Raw genomic sequence first — 12493 nt, forward strand, 5'->3', positions numbered from 1 at the left:
AATTGATCCCAGAGTGATGGGTTTTATTCTTTTTACGTGTTTGTATTTTTTTATATTTGTATTTTTAAATAATAATTTATACAATTAGGAAAAAATTTTTCCACTAGAGAAAAGTTTAAGATCGAGATAGCAAAAGACACTTAGGAACCTGAAGACTCTGGAGGAAGACTTGCCATTGCTGTCCCTTCCGCCTTAGGTCCCATTGCTGTCACCTGTGGCAAATAGCTGTGCACCTGCTCAACTGCGGCATCCAACAGAGACAGAAGCTTCTGCCCGGGTCTTCAAGAAACGCACACGCTGTTCTCCACATTTCCGTCCACTAGAGCCGCGCGTACGCTCGGGACTTTGCCCTGATCCGGGTCCAGACGCTAGGACTCCGCGGTGGAGTGGCCTGTTGGTGAGACATACAGATGCTTCTCTCTCAGTACCTTGTTTCTGCTGGTCTTGAATCTACCAGGCCTTCTTGTCTCCCCATCCCCCTTCTTCATCAGTTCTCACACCAGTGTTCCAGCTACTCCGGGAGCTGTCCTCCTCACCAGGAGTGCGGGGATCTTTCTGGGGGCTCTTCACAGGCCCCCAAGATGAGGGGGTGGCCGTGGTGTCAGATGGCCTTGCTGTAAATCTCAGGCCTATCAGTTACTAGCTGTGTACCCTTGGAGAAGTTATGTCATGAACCAGTCTCTTCATAGGGTTTCCAAGTCTGTGAAATGACGATAGGAGGGAAGATTAAGTGAATTACTTGTATACATTTCTGAGTAGTGGCTGGTACATGATAAATTCTTGATATATGTTAGCTATCGTGATGCTAATTATATGAAATGTGAAAATTGTAGCCCCTCACTGTCATGGAAGAAATATGGATTTAGGTTCATGGAGTAGCCAAGAGTTTATTTCTTGAAAAGGCAAAGGGAAGTAGTTGCAATGGTCATTGCTGCGGCTGCTGTACATTCTCGTTAGGATTCGCTCTCCTCCCTTCTTCCTCAGCCCCCAATCGTCTGAAGTCTACTTGGACGTTGAAGAGGGCGGAGAAATGGAAGCAATTCTAGTGTTTTACATCAGGGTCAACAGGATGCTCACCCTGAAGGGACAAGCCTAGGGTAGACGCCTACAGGAACTCATGGAAGCCGGGGCTGGGCAGAGGGGCCTGCAACTCCCGCAGGCTGAATGCCAGGGAGGCAGGGGGCGGGAATTCTAATTCCCTTGCATTATTAGAGAATGAGACCCTGAAACCGCCTCCCTCTTGTTGGCTGCTGAGCTAGGAACTGTGCATCCTGCCCGCACCTCCTCCCTGCTGTTTGCTGGCTTGGCAGCATTCCTTACGGACAGGCCACAGGGCCAGCTTTGGATTCTGTATTTGCTTTGGCTTGGTGGCTTGCCGCTTACTTCCTGTTAACATTCCTCTATCTCTCACCACCCCATTCCTCCCCACCAGATTATGGGTCTCTCTCAGTACCACCTGTTCCTTCTCTCCCCTGTGCCCATAGCCACAGCCCTCTGATTTCTCCATCAGCTGCTTGGCTCTTGATTGAGACTCAAATCTAACTTCTGTATAAATATTTCCCAACTAAACTTGTTGTTTGGAGCAGATAGTATTTCCCTGTGGTGGACCTTTATGGGGACAGAAGGGGGTCATCAGCAGTGGAACTGGAAAAATCAAATTACTCTGTCCAAGTGACATTCACATGAGCCCAGAAAAAAATGCCATTCTTCTCATGGATTTTTGCCCCCAAATCCTCAGGCCCAGTGAAGAAGTAATTATGGCCAGAGAGGCCAGTACTGGACTTGAGGCCAGAAAGGGCCTTGTAGTGGACAGAGGCGCTCCTGTGGCACACATAGCTCTGTATTCTCTCACTCGCATCCTCCTGAGTCTTTTTAACCCAAGGCACCTAGAAAGGCGGCCAGGCCAGGCCCTGGTCCGAACACTGAAGTGCCACACCCCACTTGTGGCATGACATGTTCTGGCTCCTCACAAGTGGCTCAGGCGTTCATCTCTCCCAGGGAAGTTCAGATCAGATCTTTCTGTCTGGCCACCTCCACCTCTTTTCTATTTCCCACAGATTTGGGAGCTCTATGGGGAAATACACGTATGTCTCTGAAGTGTCCCCTTCCGTCAACGTCAGTTCAGCGGGACATCTCTTCCTAGAACACTTCGCAAGATGGATCAGCGCTGTGGCGTGTTTAGGACATAAGGCCTGAATTCCAGTGTAGCATGTATGAGCTATGGAACCTTAAGCACTTTCCTTAAAATCATACCACCTGCATCTTCACTAGTGAAATGGAGTAAGAATTAACAACACCAAGATTACCAACAAATAATAACATAGGAGGCCACCCTGGAAAACGTTCCAGTGGTCCTGAAGCAGGGCAAGCATTAGTGTCAGGGAGAAGTGGTCCCTTCTTTGCCACTTCCAGGAAAGATGCATAGTCCAGGAGAAAGCATCGTAGGTGGCGCAGCCAGGAAAGTGACTGTGTGCGTAGACTCGGGGCACTGTGAGTAAAGAGCGGGGCTGTGATTGGCATTTGGTTTTTGAAAGTGAAGGGTCCCTCAGCTGAGATGACATAGACAGGAGATAGGGAAGTAGAGCAGGTGCTTCCTGAATCCCTGGTGTTTTGGTCTGGATTGCCGTCCTTGGAAAAGCCTGTTGGAAGGGATGTGGCTCCCAGCATGCACAAAGGCTGCCTAGGGTGCTAGGTCAACATTTTCATTGAAAAGGGGGCTGCAAGTGGAGTCTCCAGCAGCAAGCAAGTGCAGTGCCCACCGCAGCCAGAAAGAATGAGACCCCTTGGTAGATGGAGCCAGATTTGGGCTTTCATGGCTTAAGCCAGCACTCAGGTGGCCTGGCCCTTTGAACTGAAGGAGACCTTCTGGTTGGGGTCCTGGAGCGCTCACACGGACATACCGTAGGCACTGAGGCATTCGGCACGCACTTGGAGAGAATGTGACTCTATTCTGTATTCCAAGCTGGTGAATCAGCTACATTTGTGAAGTGGTGAGCCGGCTGCCTGGCCCATCTTAAGGATTGCAGGAATGGTGCTTATTACGGTTCTTGAGCACATTGCTGCAGTGGCCAGAGGACAGAGCAGGGCTCTCTGGCAGCCCGGTCTCCCCCAGGGGCGGGCGGTGTCCTAAGAACTGGGAGAAGAGAGCGAAATCCTTTAGTAGTCCCATACACCCAGTTCCTCCAAGGGATCTCCCGTCCGGAAGACTGACCCAATGTACAGGGCTCTTCTCCCGAGACCCTTTGGTTCCAGATACAGCGTCCTTTCTGTTGGCCAGCTGCGGCAGGAAGGGAGGGGAGGGCGTGCCTGCGGCCCAGTGCTTGCCCAGAGAGGGAGCTTGGAGCACTAACTCATCTCCCCCAGCGCTCCCCGTGGGGCAGAGGGCTGTGAGAAAGGGCGGCGGCCCTCCTTGGAACGCACAGCAGCCATGGGCTCATCGGGGTTGTTTATCACCTTCCATCTAGGGGATAACATGACAACGCTTTACATACTGGAACATTCTTTCTAGCCTTACAAAATCTGGGCCTGGGAATTAGCCGAAGGGCTTTTTGAACTTCAGCATCATTTTTTTTTTTTCAAGGGGCTTCGTGTGGACCCTTCAATCAGGTTGTGGCAGAGGCCCTGCCACATTAGCCACTGCTGTTTGCAGGCTTCGTGCTCCTCATTCCTGCCATGAATAAACCTGTGAATAAAAACAACTCAGCCATACACAGTATGGATCTGGCTTCTCTTGTGTTCCTGACAAGAGCGGAGCGATGCATCCAGGGAGTGGTTGACACACCTTGAGGACTAGGTATACATGCGACCCTGTGCATGGAATTGGCAACCCCTCTTTGGTAATGGACAAAATGAAACTGTGAGAATTTAGATTGATTATTCATCTCTCAGCACATTTTTGGAAGTCTGTTCTGGTCCATCAAACACTCAAAATTCCACTTTTATGCCTCATAAGTAGATCTCATAGCATGACCGTGAGCACATCATTGCCTCCCCACCGGGGATGTTCCCACTGGTTCTTCTCCCCACTTTACTTTCTTTTTTTAAAGATTTATTTTATTTTTATTGGAAAGGCGGATATACAGAGAGGAGGAGAGACAGAGAGAAAGATCTTCTGTCCAATGATTCACTCCCCAAGTGAGCGCAACGGGCAGTACTGTGCTGATCCGAAGCCAGGAGCCAGGAGCTCTTCCGGGTTTCCCATGCAGGTGCAGGGTCCCAAGACTTTGGCCCATCCTCGACTGATTTCCCAGGCCACAGACAGGGAGCTGGATGGGAAGCTGGGCCGCCAGGATTGGAACCGGCGCCCATATGGGATCCTGGGGCGTGCAGGCAAGGACTTTAACCACTATGCTATTGCGCCGGGCCCCATCCCTGCTTTTCAGCACTCCACTCAGCTTCCCTTCATTCTGCTCCGAACCAATGACCTCTCCCTCCTTTCAACTTTGTACAAAAATTGCAATTTAGCCCCCACATAATTTAGCTCTTGCTCTTAAATAGTTCTTAAGCATTGAGGTTTAGTGGATTTGGAACTTGTGACAGAGAGAGTCAGACTGTTTGCCTGTCTTCCATTTGATCACATTGACGCTGACATGGGTACCAGATTTTTCAGTTCTCAGCCCCTTTCTGTGTTACCGGGGTCATGCAGGTAATTCTAGACAATGAAATCGTGACTTGTGTCGCCTCTGGGCAGTGGCCTTCACAGTAACTAATGTGCCATCCTCACTCACCCTTCCTCTTCTTCGATGGTTGTGGGTTCCACACATTAGAACCTACAGCACCTCAAGATCGAATGGGCTGGGATTCCTGCTTTCCCACATGGAGAATAAATTTCCAGACGATTCCAGCCAACTAAGAACAACTGTATAAAACTCTGGGCCAAAAATAAGCTTTGATTAGGCTAAACCATTGAGATTTTCCCTGATCAAATTGATCTGTTATAGTATTCAATCTGCTATCTGCTTCCTACTAACTGTGTGATATTTATATTATTTGTTCATCTGGATCTTGATCAAGGGATGGATAGCACCCAGCTTTGCAGGGTAATTGTGAGGAATAAGTAAGATATTTCCAAAATGGTTGAGTTAATGTAAAACCCAAGTTTTTTTTATATATATATATAGTTGTGTGTGTGTTTGTGTGTGTGCATGTATGCACACTCCGTGCAATGACTTCATATATGTTAATCTTGTCACTAGATGGTAAATTCTTTGGGTCACAGATCAATGTTTTTGACCTTCTGCATGCTTCACAAAGACTAACATTGTGCAAGGCACATAGAAGATTTTCTTAAATACTAATAAACATAAGACCCTCTTGATTCAAAACACCAGCAAGGGGCTTGGACTATGGCATAGGAGGGGCTAAGCTGCCACCTCAGATGCTGGCATCCCATGTGAGCACTGTTTGGGGTCCCAGACCCAGCTCCCTGCTAGTGGCCTGGGAAAGCAGCAGAAGATGGCCGAGGCAGTTGGGCCACTGTTACTCATGTCAGAGATCCCAAGGAAGACCCTGGCTCCAGACTCTGGCTCCTGGCTTTGCTTTGCCCTTCCCCTGGCTCTTGCAGCCATTTGGCAAGGGAACCAGAAGGTGGAATATCTCACTGTCTCTCCCTCTCTTTGTAACTCTTTCAAATAATAGGATAAATAAATCTGTTTTAAAAAACAGCAGAATCAACTTCCCATGCTACTTCTTTAGACATCCCTGTGTTCTCTTCCACTGGCCCAGTTCTGCCCTGGGTTTCCCACTGACCCACCCTTGAAGTGGCTCTCTTGTGCATACTTGCTGTTTGGTGTATGAGTAAATGGGTGTATCTGTTTGGATAAAAGTGCTCTTGTGGTTTGTGACAAATGCAACAGAGGCCAGATAGGGAAGGGAGAGGGCGGATGGATGATTGAGCCTTGTGGAAATAGATGGTGAGAACACCATGACAGAGGTGGCCTTGTTTGATATTCTAGTAAACCAGCTGCGGACATGAGCTGTGTGATGCAACCTCTGAATTGGAAGACATTGCCTAGAGGTCCTGCCCAAGATAAAATATCAAGTTGATGAGGATCAGCTGTATCATCAGATTGGTATGTGGAGATTTGGGAAATTGTGTCAATGTGTTTTTACAGAGAGGCTGCATATTTAAAGAATAAGAAGGAAGGAATGGTGGATTATCTGGGGTTACGTAAGCCAACACAGTTGAGCTAATCTCAAAAGGAAATCAGGTTCTGCCCTGCACTATGGAAGGGACAGTTGAAGTCCCTTTTATGTCCCTGAGTTTTTACACTCCCTTTGTGTATTAATATATCTCCTCATCCTCTGGCGAAAGCTTTCAAAGAAAAGCAAGGCAATATTGACGTGTATTCTGTTGATAGTACACAGAGAAAAAATGGCCAATGAATAAGAAGCCAAAGTTGTCTGCATGTGGGCCCATTCCAGAAAGGTTTTTGAGACATGAGCTTCAATCTAAAAGGGGACATATACACACTGCACACGTCTGCCTGCACCCTCACATTCACCAGCAGGACAGGGAACATTGACATTTGTAGTAAAGCATTTTAACAGTTGTATGTCTGGAGCAGTTTTTTTTAGGGGAGTGTCAATTCCAGAAATGACATATTTGCAATGAGTAGGCATTTCAGTATTTTACTGAAACGTGTGGTCTCTGAACATGTTTGAGCAGCAGACACAGAGACAGAATAAAAAAGCTTCCTTTTGCTGGTTCATTCCCCAAGTTCCTACAACTGGTGAGGCAGGACCAGGATGAAGCTGGGATCCAGAAACTCAATTCAGGTCTTCCGTGTGGGTGGCAAGAATCCAAGTACTTGAGCCATCACAGCTGTCTCCCAAGATCTTCATTAGCAAGAAACTGGAGTTGGGAGCCAGAGGCAAGGATCAAATCCAAGTACTCCTATACAGGAGGCAGCCGTCTTAGCCAGCATTTTAACTGCTAAGCTAAATGCCCACCCACTTTGAACACGTTTTGTGAGGGATGATGAGTGGAGGCAGGCTGCAAAGTGTGAATCAGTCACAAAACAGAAACCACAAAGCCACGGCCCCCAGGCATCACTCACTGCTCTCAGTGTGGTCCGAAGCTGCACCCAGCATGGGGAACAGGAGGGCAAGGCTAGCGAGGCACTCTTGGAGGGCACACCAAACAGCCCCAGTTACCATGACAAATAATACTGTAAGGCAGTATTTTAGAATTGCAAACTGCCAACTATGGGCTGGCCGCCTCTTTTTCTAAATCAAGGTTTATTAGAGCGGTTTGAGCACCACATGGCTGTTTGATAGAAACACAGAATCTTGGGCCTACCCCAGCCCTTCGGGCTCAGAAACCTGTGTTTTAACAGCTGATAGGTACAGCCATCGTGAAGCCTGGGGAGCGTGGCTCTGGGACACTTTCAGGCAGGCTAGACTGACATGTGGCTGCTCCATGCAGACTAATAATTGATGCCTTCAAGTAGACAGCCTTTATACATGTATTATTTTTCATTTATTTATTATGGACAGAAAGAAAGTGAAATGGATCTCTTCGTATTCAACTTAGGAAATTTATTACTTATGTTGGCGGCAATATATTAGAATAGTTTTATATTTCACCTCCGTTCTATCATCTCTAATTGCATCTATAATTAGCTCCTCACTCCTGAGGTACACAGAAAAGTAATTGAGCATTTTTGATTTCACCATTTAACATTCTTTTTCTGACTTTCACATTAGCCATTAAGTTTTCTGTAGTTCTTGTTTTGTCTTGGACTTTCATCATTAGAAAAATTCCTGCAAGCCTTGTGGAAAGCCTGGCTTTTAGGTAACTGAATCCATCCCTCTACCATGCTGTCATTTCTGCAGTTCAACACCGAGACTTGAGCCTCCAAGTGGGTCAGTGGGCTGGTTGGTGGTGCAGCCCCATGGCCCAGGATAAAACATGGACATTCATCCCAGAAACCGATGGTGCCTTGACGAGAGTAATTCCTGTCACCTGCTGCAAAAGAATAAATTCGTGTTTCTCATTAAGTAAGTAGTTTTATGGGACAACTGGAGTGCAATAGAATCTGTTTCTAACTTAGAGAATTTTAAGAAGTCTCCCCAACGTTCTGTTATTATAAGATTTCACATTGATGATATCCATTCCCTCTGGGAGCCACTCAGGATGGAGGCGAGCCCTGCCACCTTCCTCCGAGGCTAGCATGAGTGGCGAGTTGTCATTGGTTCGTGAACCTAGACAACCACCACCGCAGGCATGCCTCACTGCCGCTGCTTTGTTCTCTGCGGTGCCATACCATGAACTCCCATGAAAACATGGCAGTTTTCAGATCAGAAAAGCCCACCCCTCTTGTTATTATGTGATAATAAAAGCAACAGTGAGATAAGTGCTGATCCAAATTGCTAGGTAGATTTTTCCAGAACACCTTCAAGGACTAACATTCAAACGGTCCCAAGATCTAGGGCGGTAGGTCTCAACCATACCTGCAAACTGAAGTCACCTAGAGAAGTGTTTTAAAAATGATAACATTTGAATCTCAAAATTGGATTTGGACCTAACTAGTCTGACATGTGCTTTTTTTTTTTAGTTTTTATTTTAGATGATGTTTACATAGTTGATCAGCATGGGAAGGATTGAATGTCAGAAAAAAGTGGTTGTGATCATTGTTTCCAAGTTTTTCATTTCTTTCTCCTGTATCTGGGGGGAGGGGAAGACAAGGTGAGAAGGCACACCCAGCCCCCAGGTACCCCAGTACTCGGCAATGGGGAACAGTGATCCAGTATTGACTCAGGGTCCCAGTGTGGAGCACACTCTGAGGGTTCTGTCCAGGGGGTTTCAGCAGTTCTGAAATGTTGTTGATCTCACTGACCCAAGGATCAAGGAACACTTCCAGTGCCCATTGGCTGACACAGTGTACCTCAAAGTCTCCATTCGCCCAGATATTCACCGTCACCATTGGGCTGGGGTGGTCTGACATGTGCTTTGACCTGGGATTTTTTTGTTTAAGTTCCCTAAGTGGTCCTAATGTGCAACCAAGGTTGAAAGCCATTGATGTGGCTTCTTTGTAATTAAATCAATTTTTAGATTGTGACTGTTATCTATCTGTCTATGTCAGGGTAGTAAATGGTAGTTGTTGAGGCAAAAAAAAAAAAAATCCCAAATATCCATGGTTTATTGAGATGAAGCTTATGTCTTGTGAGTGTGCGTGCTGGCCTGTGATTGTTTCTCCAGTTAGAGTGGGAGATGACATGCACTTCTTCTCCTAACATCCCGTTGGTTATAGTCCCATCGCAGAGCCCCAGTGCAAGTGCAAGCTGAAAATGTTTATAGCTCTCTGAGAAGGAGGAGTAAGTACTTTCATTATCAACATCCAAAATTAACTTTGTGTATTATATTTCTTTTACGTCTGTAGAATCAGTAACACTATGAAGGACCTTTCAGTTACAGGTTTTAATAAGAATTAGCTTGTAGCCATTGAGTAGAGGCACAATGGACGGCATAGTTCTGTTTTCATCCAAGCAGTCCTGCTCGTGTGTTATATTGAAGTTCAGGATAATTTTCACCTAATGTTTAAAAATGTATTGATTTTACATATGAGAAGGAGAGAGAGAAAGATGAGAGAGAAAGAGAGAGGATTCACACTTGCTGGTTCTCTCCCATGAAGTTCACAATGGCTGGGGCTGGACCAGGCCGAAGCTGAGAGCTAGGAACTCTGGGTGTTCCAGCTGGGTGACAGAACCAACTGCTGGCGTCATCACCACTGCCTTCTAGGGTGTGCATGAGTAGGAAGCTGGAATTCAAATCCAGGCATGCTGATACGGACATCCCAAGCAGTGTCTTAATTGCTAGGCCAAATACCTGTCCCAGAGCTAAGTTTCACTTAAACTTCGGAATGTAATTGTAGAAATGAGTGTGTAGTTGAAAGTCATCCCATTCTGTGCATATCGCCATAGCATTATTTGGGGAATATATCTTAGAATGGTGCATCTAATCCTGGTGATGAATAAGGTATAAACATGAGGGCATGAGACATCTAAACCTTGTGGATCTGAGGGTCATACCCCTGTCATTCCCTTAAACAGTCTGCAAAGTCTAACCCCACCCCACCAAGGATGCCACTAGGAGCTGTTGTGCCACTGATTCTAACATTCCTTTGGACTAGGATCCTGGCTTTGTCCCTATTGTTCTGTGCTCAAAATACATTTGATGAGGAGAAAAAAAAGAGAGAGAGAGAGAGAGAGATGAAGAGGAAGAAAGACACAGAAGAAATGGATTTCTCTTCTGCAGAATTTTTCTTCATTTCACTTTCCCCTACCTCAACCATTAGTCTTTTGAACACATGAAGTGCTTATTGTGTACCAAGCTCTGAGCTGAGTGAAGGACACTCAGGGACCAAACAGGCTGGGTCCTTGCCATTCAAGGCCACCAGTAGGGTGTGTGGCAGCATCAGTTTCCAAAGTGGCATGATTAGCATTTATCTGAAGCAGGCAACTGAAGAAGAAGGATTACTGAGCTAGGCATGTCTCCTTCCACCTGGCCTCTTGGTTGCTGGAAGAGCAGAAAGAAGCCGAGATCTTGAATCACATGTGTCATTGTAGCTTATGGGATCCTGTTTTGCTTCTAAGCATTATATTTTTTCATTCTTTTTTATGATAATCTATAGCATCAAGAATACACAATGAGGCTTTTTATATCATTTCCTTAAGGTGAAAGACTTGGCAAGACAGAACTTGTGCATAATGAGAATTATAAAATCCATGCCTGGGGCCTGGCACGGTAGCCTAGTGGCTAAAGTCCTCACCTTGCATGCACTGGGATCCCATATGACCACTGGTTCATGTCCTGGCAGCCCCACTTCCCATTCAGCTCGCTGCTTGTAGCCTAGGAAAGCATTCAAGGATGGCCCAAGACCTTGGGACCCTGTACCCATGTGGGAGACCTGGAAGCAGCTTTGGATTGGCAAAGCTCTGGCCAATCAGCTGCTTGGGGAATGAATCATCGGATGGAAGATCTTCCTCTCTGTCTCTCCTCCTCTCTGTATATATGACTTTCCAATTAAAAATAAAATAAAATAAATCTTAAAAAAAAAATGCCCAAACAACAATGCTTAAGGGGAAAGTCCAAGCCAATGGCATTTACAAGTCTTTTTAAACTGTACAGTTCTGTGGAGGTGTTAACCTTAGAAAACCATGTATAAGTCAACATAAAAATCAAAGCAATATATGAAAAACCCAATGCTAGTGTCATATTGAATGGGAAAAATTAGAAACCTTCCTGCTAAGATTTGGAACCATACAAGGATGTCTACTATCACCACTGCTATTTAACATAATACTGGAAATACTTGCAAATGCTATTAGACAAGAAAAAGAAACCGAAGGAATTCAAATGGGAAAGGAGGAAGTCAAGTTATCTGTGTTTGCAGATGACATGATTCTATCCATAGGATAACTAAGAGACTCAATAAAGAGATTGCTACAACTTATACAAGAGTTTGACAAAGTGGCAGGTACAAGATAAATGAAAAGAAATCAACTGCCATAGTGAACACAAACAACCCCAAGGCTGAAGAAGAACTAACCAGCATGGCGCCCTTCAAAATAACAGAGCAGAAAATGAAATATCTGGGAATAAACCTAACAAGGATGCGGAACATTAGGATAAGAAATAGAAGACTTCAGAAAGTGGAGAAACACACCTTGCTCCTGGATGGGCAGTGTCAACATCAACAAAATGCCCATATTACCAAAAGCAATATATACATTCAGTGCGATTCCAATCAAAATGCCAAAAACATTTTTCACAGAGGTGGAAACACAAAAAAAAAAACCACGAACAGCCAGAACTATCTAGAAGAATAAGAACCTAGTGGGAGGGATCACAATCCTAGATCTTCAGACATTATAGGACAGTAGTTATCAAAACAGCCTGATACTGGTACAGAAACAGAGGTAGATCAATGGAGTAGAATAGAAAATCCAGCAGGGAACCCATACATGCATAACTACCTAATCTTTGACAAGAATACAAAGAAACAATCCTGGAAAAAAGGAAGGTCTCTTTAATAGATGCTGATGGGACAACTGGCTCATAGCCTGTAGAAATAAGAAACAAGATGCACACCTTCCACCACACACAAAGATCAAATCTAAATGGATAAAAGATCTAAACTTACACCCAGAAACCATCAAACTTTTGGAAGAAAAAGTTGGAAATACTCTGCAAGATATAGGTGTAGGCACTGACTTCCCAGAAAAATCATCAAAAGCAAAGGAAGTCAAGACCAAAATAAACAAATGGGACTACATTAGGCTAAGAAGCTTCTGCACAGCAAAGGAAACAATCAACAAAGTAAAAAGGCAACCAACAGAATGGGAGAAGATCTTTGTACACTACACAGGAGACAAAGGGCTAATTTCCAGAAGATATAAAGAACTCCAGAACAATAACATCAAAACAGACAAACCAGTCAAGAAATGGGCATGGGAAATGGGCAGACACTTTACAAAGGAACAAATTCAA

General features: G+C 45.3%; 1 long non-coding RNA gene across 1 annotated transcript; it reads left to right on the forward strand.

Moving 5' to 3' along the window:
- The first annotated feature begins 202 nt into the window (after positions 1-202).
- Positions 203-7894, forward strand: LOC121149211. The gene is made up of 3 exons (XR_005882626.1): positions 203-397; positions 5955-6071; positions 7837-7894. It is a non-coding gene; the product is annotated as an uncharacterized LOC121149211 (long non-coding RNA).
- The last annotated feature ends 4599 nt before the right edge of the window (positions 7895-12493 follow it).

The sequence above is a fragment of the Ochotona curzoniae genome, unplaced genomic scaffold (genome assembly GCF_017591425.1).
Source record: "Ochotona curzoniae isolate NIBS_2020 unplaced genomic scaffold, NIBS_Ocur_1.0 scaffold_4701, whole genome shotgun sequence".
In the NCBI taxonomy this organism is placed as follows: domain Eukaryota; kingdom Metazoa; phylum Chordata; class Mammalia; order Lagomorpha; family Ochotonidae; genus Ochotona; species Ochotona curzoniae.